Here is a 10,128-nt window from a genome sequence, read left to right as displayed (position 1 = left end):
TCGGTACATATGTTAGATCACAATATCTCAAATGTCTTGCTAAATCTAGAAGCCAACATAAAGTATTAGTGAATGTGGGTTGTAAAGTAAGCATGTGAGTGCATTATTAATCATAAGAATGTGATAATTTGGGTGTCAAAACCTAACTATGTGGACTCTTGGTGAATATGAAAGAGAAGTGATTCCACATGAAGTGATGAACATAAAGTAAGACAACAAGGACAGAATATGAAGCTTCTAAACTGTTATTTCATGATTAAAAGTCTTCACTTTGAAAAGAAACCAACTTAGGGGTTGTTTGGCAACTTCTGAGTGATTAAGTGTTGAACTAATAAGAGGTGCTGAATTAGTTTCAGGTCTGAATCATTAAGAGCTGATATAACATTAGTCGTTCAGAGGCAAATGTCTGACCAATTCAGATTATTTCAGATTATAGGCCTTAACCATTCAGACTCACTATAATACTTAACCATTCAGAGGCAAATGTCTGAATCATTCATACATCTACTCGTGAAACAAACAGTCTGAACCATTAAATGCTGAACCAGTAAAAAATCTGAACTATTAAGGCTGGACGGTATGGTACCGTCTCCAGCCCAGTGGCGGACCCAGGATTTTATTTCAATGGGGTCCATTTTCGGGTCGGTCCTCGTTCTGATCGAGTTAAAGTGAGGTTTGAATTAGATTTAGAAAAAAATAAGAAAAAATGGGCTTATCAAGAATTGAACCCATGACCTCTTGGTGGAAAGGAGGGAGATTTACCACTACACCAGCTTTCTTTTTATTTCTATGGTGTCCACCTAATTGTATTTATGGGGTCCATATACAATTTAATATACCGAATCTACTATTTTTTTAAAAAGATTGGGTCCGGGGACCCCGGTGGCACCAATGTGGGTCCGCCCCTGCTCCAGCCCGTCTTCCATCGGCGACGCCCGGCACACCACGCCGGCCCCCCTCCGTCCCGTCCTCACCGTCCTTATGTTGCCATTTGCGACGGACCAAACATGTGGGGCCAACTCAAAAGTAGCCGTTATTAAAAAAAATTAAATTCTCCTTTTTTTTTCAACGGTTATGTTTTTAAAAAAATACCCCATTCACTCCCACTTTTATAAATACTCACCTCTTTTACATCTTTTTTCACAACTTTTCACCCACTACAATCTCATATCTCTCTCACAAGCGGACTTGGTGGAGTACATTTGGAACAACGCTCAAAACGAACCCGACAACATGGAAGACGAAGACTAGTAGCTTATTTAAATATATTAGGATTTTTTAAGTTTATGTTTTTTTTAAGTTTGTTTTTTTTAAGTTTATGTTTTTTTTTTAAGTTTATGTAATATTTTTTAATATTAATGAAAATATTGTGTTAGTTTATTTGTTAAATGTTAAAAAAAGTAAAAGATTAAAAAAAAAAAACATAAAAGTGGTGGGAAGGATTATGACTAGGACCATCCTCCATACCCTCTACTTTTGGGGGATGGAGGATCCTTAGGAGGACTATGACGTGGCGCCTACGTGGCGGATCATCCTCCATTGGAGGACCATCACCATACCCTCTAGCCTAAGAGCTAAACAAACAACCTCTAAGGCTGGACGGTATGGGGGTCGTCCCCCTCCGTCCCGGTCCGTCGCCGGAGCCAACACCATGCCGCCCCCTGCGTCCTCCTCCTCGTCCCCGTCTTCAACGTCCATTCTTCGACGTTCAGGATGATCCTCCAGGTGGGCCCCCTTTCTTCGACGTTCCGTCACCCCATCCCGCCCACCCCCGTCGAGCTCCGTCCCTCGTCTTCATCCCGTCTGCATACCGTGTAGCCTAAGACAACGAAAGAATATGAAGCTTCTAAACCGTAATTTCCTGATTGAAACTTGAAAGTCTCCACGTTGAAAACAAACCAACTTAGGCCAATAATTTATTCAACCACATTTTACCATATAATATTCTTTACATTTCTAGTCCAAAGAAAAAGGAATGCTACAAACATTTATGCGTGTTTTTAGTGCATGTGGGCTATGTGAATTAATCAACTCCTGTTGAAACAATGGTTAACACAAAAGGATAACTAAGAGGGTCGTTTCACTTATGGGGTTCAACCTCTTCTCTTGCTCGTATCAAAGGCCTGAGATCTGCAAAACAGTAAACACCGTTAGTCTCGTTAAGAGGGGGAAAGGGGGTTTTCCCTCTTAACCAGGCTCCGGCGTGAGAATAAGTACTGCTCTGAGATGAATAAAACAGTGTGTGTATAGAGTGAGTAAAGAGAGCCAAGATCCTTAACCTGAATGATGAAGGGTCCTATTTATAGCCGGATGGTGAAGAAGGAGGAAGCAGCTGTGCCAGCTGTGGGGTGTGCCAGCTGTCCGACCAAGGGGAATATCCTCTTGGTCTGCTCTGTCGCGAAGGGTGTAGTGGTACACGTGGCGTCCTTCTATTCGCTTACGCTGGATACCTCGTACTGGTTGCGTCAGACTTGCTCCCTGGATTGTCGCAGGCCTATGTGGCCTTCTCTCAATGGTGACACGTGTTGTCCTTTATGTTGGACGAAGCATCTTTGATGCCAGCTATGGACCGCCTAGTCGTCTTCTGGAAGCTTCTAGGAGGTCTTGGTGACATGGATGTCTTGTGTGCACAAAAAGTGGTGTGGTCCCTGCCATGTAGGCAGGGAATTGGGACCATACCTCTTCAACTCCTTTATGACAACATTCATTGTGATTTATGTTCAAGAGTAATACCATGACCATGTTCATCAATCATCATGTGGAATCTTTCTCACCACAAGCATGCATGTTGTTTTCAAGTACGATTAATTTTTTTTAAGACGACTACACCAATGGTCGTTGTGGCATAGCAAATCGCAAGCATCTTGTTTTCACGTATAATAAACGTTTCAAGACTAAATTACCCGAATGGTCTTGTTGAGTATCAAATTGAAAGCATCTTGTTTTCAAGTATAAATGATTATGTAAGACTAAATTACATGAATGGTCTTTGTTGAGTATCAAATCAAAAGCATTTTGTTTTCAAGTATAAATGATTAGTTAAGACTAAATTACACGAATGGTCTTTGTTGTATATCACTATTATAAGTTTCATCCAAACTTTTCAAGAAGAGTTGAATGCCATTTTAGTCCCTGTGATTTGGATCATTTTGCCAGTTTAGTCCAAAGAAATGAAACGTTGCCATTTTAGACCAAATAGTTTCAAGCGTTGTCATTTTAGTCCACTAGGTTAACTTCGTTCCTGTTAGCTAGAAGGGTAATCCGATCATTTTATATGGTCGAATTGCCCTTTTAGTTACAGAATTACATATAAAATGACCGAAATGCCCTCTAGTTAACAGAATAAAGGGATGAAGTTAACTCAGTGGACTAAAATGGGAACGTTTCAAATCTTTGGACTAAACTGACAAAATGGCCCAAAGCACAAGGACTAAAATGACATTTAACTCTTTAAAGAATTACAATTTAGTTCCAATGTTTTCTAACTTTATAACAAGCTTAGTCCTTAATACCAACAAACATTATAGATTTATAGATTCATGTTAAGTTAATATGTAATGATCAATTTATTATTAAAAAAAACTAAAAAAAGAACCTTGATATAATCAACCACCAAATACTTTTCATCGTTTCCGAAGACAACCACTCGCATTTGAAATTTCTCGCGAAATCTAAATAATTTATAAGTGGATTTGAGAATATTTGATTAAAAAAACTCAACCTAATTTTGAAATGGTTTTATAGTGTAGTTTTTTTTTTAAATAAATGTAACTAGTATTTTCCTGTGCGCGTTGCGGCACGTTAAACCGCAAAAAAAACGTCATTTTAACGTGTCTGAAACTTTATATTTAAAAAAAACCATAAAGTTACGATTGGTGTTTCTTTAAGTTTAGGCTGCTTTCCTTTTTCCTCTTCTGCATTTCTTCTACATCTACATCGATCGTTATCCTCCGTGCACAAATAAAACGACAACAAACATTAAATATTCTAACGGTATCAATAAAGATGAAATTTGTAAACGGTATCCATAAAGATACACAATGTTAAAAGTTAAAATTTGTAACGTTCAGTTTTGATGACTTATTTCCCAAAATATGTTACATCCATTTTTTAAGTGGTTATGACAAAAGTAGGTTATGAGAAGAGCACATGCAAATCTCAACCAAGTTTCACTATAATCACAAACAAAAACATCCATTTAACTAAACTTGATCTAAATCGGATATCACAAACTTATGCCGTACAAATCTCACTTCTTGATTGCACATTTTTATATTAAATTAAAGTAACTGTGCATACACTGAAGATTTGAAGTACTTACATCCATTGTAATTCTGAAGAACTCGATCCACACACTAATCGAACAAACGTGGAACCGAATTAACAAAACCCACAAATAATTAACGCCGCGTAGAACAAATTACCAGAAGGTTAAATGCAAACTGCGACATAAATAAGACATGATGATGATTAAAGAAATTAAAGTCTTACCAAAAAGAAGACATTCATATTTCGATTCGGGGATCTCTTTTTCGTATTCCATCTTCTACAAACATGCAACACCAGATCCAATTTGACAGGAGAATAGTCAGACACATTTCATGTTCATAACTATTGAATGAAAAATAATCATAATTGTTTTTAACTTTGGCAGCCTCTGAGGTTTCGTCCACGACATCGAACCTTCCCTCTCCTTTCGATAGCCATCTATTCTAGTTTTTGTGACGGAAGAAATCAAAATAAGTGATTGGATTGAACATGAAATTCAATTTGGTGGCTGGATCAGTGTCTGTAATGGTAAGACACATTACAAAATAGGCACATTCATACTAATTTAGGCAGACTACATCAGCAGATCTAGTTATCCTACTACATTCAACAGCAAAACATACAGAGTGAACAGTAGTTATCCTACAAAAGGACCATTTACAATATTACATTTCATTTATCGATTTGAAGAACTTGATCCGAAAGTAATAATGGCCGGAACCAAAGGTAAAAAAACTGTGAACAACAACTAAAGTAGGTCATTTTCTTTAAGCTAATCATAAAGAATTCATAATAAGGTATAAAATACATTCTATGAAACTAACTCAGACGCAAGGGAAAAATCCACAATTGACAATCCTAGTAGTAATGGCAAAGATGTGCTTGAAACAGATTCATAAACTAACTTATAAGCAACCCGTTAGAAAACTCTTTGTATTTGATCCTCAGATTTATCAAATTCATTAGCCGCTGGTAGTTTTAGATGAACCTTAGCCGTTTTACTTTCGTCAAACCCTACCTTCCGTCCAGGTATGTCGTTACCGTCGTCATACGCGACGGCGGAATCTCCACTCATAGCCTACATGCGATGCTTTCAGACAAACACCAGCGGGTCTTACTTAGCATCAGCCGCCACAGCGGGCCGTCTCCACTTCCGTTGAGGTGTCTACCGCCAATGTTATTTCCAATACCTCCCTGTCGCCGACGAACCAATTCAACGTGGTGGTAAGTCTTATTTTTGTGGCCAAATTAGAAAATCCCTCATCTCTCTGAATCTTTCAATTTCTATTTCCCCCATTTTCTATCTCTCTCTTTAATTTGAACAAAGGTTCTCAAACTCATGGAGATGAGGGTTGATGGAGATAAGCAGGCGGTGTACTGTTGCGGCCCTGGTTTAACCCAATTCAAAGATGCTCAATTAAAGCATTTTGTGTCGATCTACACATTAGACCTATGGTATACACATCGGCGAATAGAAGGGTTCGAACTGAAAAACATCGGAGAATCAAGAATATAAATTCAACGGGGGCGCCTGACACTAAATGTGACAATGAGGAAATCTGTTCTTTAACAATCCCTTTCACTTTCTTTAATAAAAAAACCCCCAAAAATCAACCGACAATACCCACATTCTAATGTTACCATGAAACTAACCGACAATTGGATGCAAACTAACCTAAGTGTAAATGTTACCATGATGCAACCAATCAAGCAACTCTTTACTCGATGGTCGTAACTTTGGAGACTCATTTAAGCAAACACAAGCAACGGTTACAGAAGAAACCCTATGCTGTATACTAATGCTCTAATAAAGGGAAGCTTACCTGATGTCGGAGACCTGCGGCGAAGGTGAGGGCGAACGGTGGTGCGTAGTGGTTCCGGTGTGGTTAGGACGGCTGAGGGCGTGGTGGTCGGAACCAGCGACGGGGAAGCGGATGTGTGCGACGGTAAGCCTGGCGTTGGGGTTCAGGACGATGATGGAGGGCGGTGGTGGGAAGGTGTCGATGTGGTGAAGAAGAGGCCAAGAAGAAACTGTGATTGAGGTATTAGGGTTTAGAAGATGATAAGTTGACGCCGTTACCGTTAAACTACTGTTTCTCGGTTATGTTATGTTTTAATACATATACTAGTGGTTTCCACCCGCGCTTCGCAGCGGCGGGGCAGACAAAACCCTTCCGTGATGAATACCACCCCGAAGATGGCACCGCAACCGATTGCTGTTCCAGAACTGATCCCCCATTTCAGGTCGTCACACACCGACTTTCATGGGTTGTCGCCGGAGCACAGCCATAGCTCCACCCTTTCTCCCCAGTTTTGTCAGAGATGGTCACTGTAATTCGGTACCTACAATAAGGCATGTGTTAGGTTTTTATATATGGGTGGTTTTTATTGCTTAATTGGTTGCTTACACGTGGTTTGGTATGGCGTAAAGTAACCTACACACTTTTTCATATATGAGATTTTGTATGGAGCATTTTATATTTGATGACTATAGCTTTTAAAAATTATTCACAGAGCACATTTTTGGCCATAAAAATGTGTTTCATAGGTAACTAACTTGGTAGGTGAACATAGCCGACTAAAAAAGAAAACGAATAGAACTACCTGGAAGCCATAAAGCTGCACAATAGAACAATCTCAATACGCTCGCCAAAAGTTTAAGCCGGTTACTGGACCAACGTAGACTAAACGGAACAATCTCAGTTTAAGGAAAACTTTGATGAATAATGACTCACATTTTGTTTGTTCGCCAATTCAAGAAAAAACTGTGACAAATAATGACTCATTTTGTTGTTCGCGAAACAGCAGTTTATAAGGACCTAGAAGTTTGTAGTATAGGCATAGATTACTAAGATTAATGGCTGTTGGTATATGATAAATGAGAGATTTTGATCCACCTGGTACATACTATATATATAGTTTAGGAAATTACTTTATATATATATATATATATAAAACGGAGTATGCAGAGAATGAAAAATAAAAGGGCAAAACACATTCCGGGCTTATTTGAGTAACGTGAAACCATCTGACGATTATGTTGTCTATGATAAACAGGTGAGGTTTATGGGCGTACCTCTCGGTCGACCAGCACATAGTGTGTTCGTTCTACCTAAAGGCTGGAATCCACTTGCATACAACGCGTACCTTAGCTGCTGGTGCAGCTCCCTCTGGTCTAAGGGCTGATATGCCCGCGTCTTCCATCTTCTGCGACCTATTTTCAACAGAAATGAAAGAATACAATAGAGTTTTTTAGGATAAAAAACTTATATTTACAGCTGTTAACTGCTTTTCACATATGATTTGTACCCAAACCGACGATACAAAGGCTGTACCAAACTTTGGATACCTCATTAACAGTGGATACCACAACTAAATGAAAGTTTCAAAAAACTTTTCATCAAAAACGTCATCGAAACAAAGTACACCAAAATATCAACCTCATAACTACAATATCTTTGGTTCTCAAATAGATCGAAATACAAAGGGATAGAATGGGGGGATTGGTGTTCGTTTGTAAATATGTAAGTTTCCTTGTTTGTTTGTTTGTTTTGTCGGCTCGGTTTGGGTCGTCAGTTTCGTAATGAAGTATACGTTTCAGAAAAAAAACTACAATATCTTTTGCATCCAGTTTTGACTTCTACCTACTCTCACCCAGTCATTTATACTTTCTCACGTGTTCTACTCTGCCAAAAGATAACTTTTGAAATACGTAAATTTTCAAACACAAAAATATTACAGATCATAAACATTACAAATTACTCATACCATCAGTGTTGACTACTACACTGTTGCCCGAATAATTGAAGTGGGTTTTTTTTTTCCAGTAGTTTATGTATATTCATTCGTTATATTGCATACTAAAGCAAACCTGAGATTCAAAACTTTTATAGAACCACATACCTAAAACGCCCGCTGATCATGTATTAAACCAATCTACTTTGAGCTGAACCTGGTATGACCCGTTACCCCCATTGGCATATTTAGTTTTCATTCCCCTAACCGACCCGTACCACCCGATTAATTTCCATAAATAAAAAATAATCAATCAAAGCCTAAAGTATATGCATACATTCTAAGTTTCTTCATTTTACTACCAAACTATTATAGGCACTTATTATAAGGGTGTTTGGATATATGTTCCCAAAAGACTAATGCAACCTTAAGTAACAGTATAACCTCTTCGTCCAAATCTCATCCCTCAATATCCATAAAATTGAAACCATTAATAGTTTATGCCAAACATTCCCAAATCAAATTACAACACTCATCGACCAAAATTTAGACAAATTCAAAGCACCATATGTACGATCAAGTAAATAACCATATAACACGATTTGCTAATAGCTACCAATGCAATATGTTAGCTAGTAGCATAAAATAACACGATTTAGATCTCTGTTCAGCATAAAAAAAATATCTAAAACCAAATGTTAATTTCTTGATTATTACATAGACCCGTTTGCGCGGTGAACTTTCAAGTAATCATTCTTAAGAATGTTGTCAACTTCTTTCTTTTGTTCTAACTAAATTTAAAACCCAATGTAATCATATTAGGTTAAATTCTAACTAAAAGTAACCCATATAAAGGTTTATGTGAAGTTTCTTACGAATTCATATTGTTGAAATCTCATGGCTGATAACATCAGGTTAGATGCTTTAAAGTCCAATAACATCTTTGGTGATGACAATGGCTTAATCAGGAAGCTTTAGCATAGCAATCAAAGTAACGTAAAGTTATGTCTATGCGCAGCCGTTGCATGTCGCCGGGGACATCATCTTGAAGCTAGATCGGCTGTGGGATACGGTAACGGTCGGAACCTTAGTTCCAGTTTCGCCGCCGCAGCCACCGGTCGACCTCGTACATACACCACCTGGACCATGTGAATAGAACCACCGTCGCTTATACCACCGAGCCGACATCACTGATGGAACCCTCGTCCTCCGGCCAGCGAGTTGCGGCAGTGTACGCACCGGGTTGTAATGTCACCGTCGGCGCGACTCCGTGTCTCCGCCGTAAGGATACAGGCCCCTAACTCTCTCTCTTGCTTTACCGTATACTCTGTGTGGCAGACCCGTAATTAAGATACCGTTTTTGTCCAAAACTTATACTGTTCATAAGATGCTACCCAAAATGTATATATAGAATAATAACAATATGAATTGTTTTAAGTTACTTCAGAAACAAAATGAGGTTTTTTTTTTATATTCTTGGGAAATTTGTGAGTTTGCTTTATGTAAAATTGTAAGTTTTTATTAGGGTAAATTACTTTTTGAGTCTCGTTGTTTTATAGGTTTTAACCATTTGAGTCCAAAAGTAAAAAGTTTAACGACCTGAGTCCCCATAAACATTTTCTTTAACCATTTGAGTCCAAATTTCTAACACTATTAATTTTTTGGTTAAATATTATTAAATGACCAAAATACCCTTATAATTAAAAAAAAATTCTTTGTCCTTCTTATCATCTTTCTCACACTTTTCATCATCAATCTCCATTATCATCTTCATCTTCTTAATCATCTCCATTATCATCTTCATCTTCTTAATCATCATCAACCTTTCCGATCATCCTTTCAGATCATGAAACTCACCGCAAAAATCAACCGTAAGAATCTCTTCGGATCCAAAAAACACAACACACTTTCCAGATCTCAAACATCATCGTTCGATTCCTCCGTTACCTTGTCTGACGAAGGAACACAGTTTTTATTATGGGTAGGTTAGGGCGTTCAATACGAACCAGTTTTAAGTAGAGAACCGCGAAACCATATAGCACTTGTATACTCCAGCACAGTTTCCAGATCTCAATCTTCATCGTTCGATTATCAAATACGACGTCGTTTGATTTGCCGGAGTCC

General features: G+C 38.2%; 1 long non-coding RNA gene across 6 annotated transcripts; it reads right to left on the bottom strand.

Moving 5' to 3' along the window:
* Positions 1–3,823: 3,823 nt before the first annotated feature.
* LOC110898774 lies at positions 3,824–9,383 on the bottom strand. 6 transcript variants are annotated; one of them, XR_004877546.1, is made up of 3 exons: positions 8,880–9,381; positions 4,492–7,483; positions 3,824–4,355 (listed from the first exon to the last, which is right to left on the bottom strand). It is a non-coding gene; the product is annotated as an uncharacterized LOC110898774 (long non-coding RNA). The 6 variants fall into 6 exon arrangements; XR_004877544.1 differs by having other exon boundaries at positions 3,824–6,612; positions 6,874–7,483; XR_002569616.2 differs by having other exon boundaries at positions 3,824–5,755; positions 6,093–7,483; positions 8,880–9,380.
* Positions 9,384–10,128: the final 745 nt, after the last annotated feature.

The sequence above is a fragment of the Helianthus annuus genome, chromosome 13, assembly GCF_002127325.2.
Source record: "Helianthus annuus cultivar XRQ/B chromosome 13, HanXRQr2.0-SUNRISE, whole genome shotgun sequence".
Classification (NCBI taxonomy): domain Eukaryota; kingdom Viridiplantae; phylum Streptophyta; class Magnoliopsida; order Asterales; family Asteraceae; genus Helianthus; species Helianthus annuus.
Note: the sequence above shows the minus strand (reverse complement) of the source record. Positions and strands in the feature narration are given on the sequence as shown.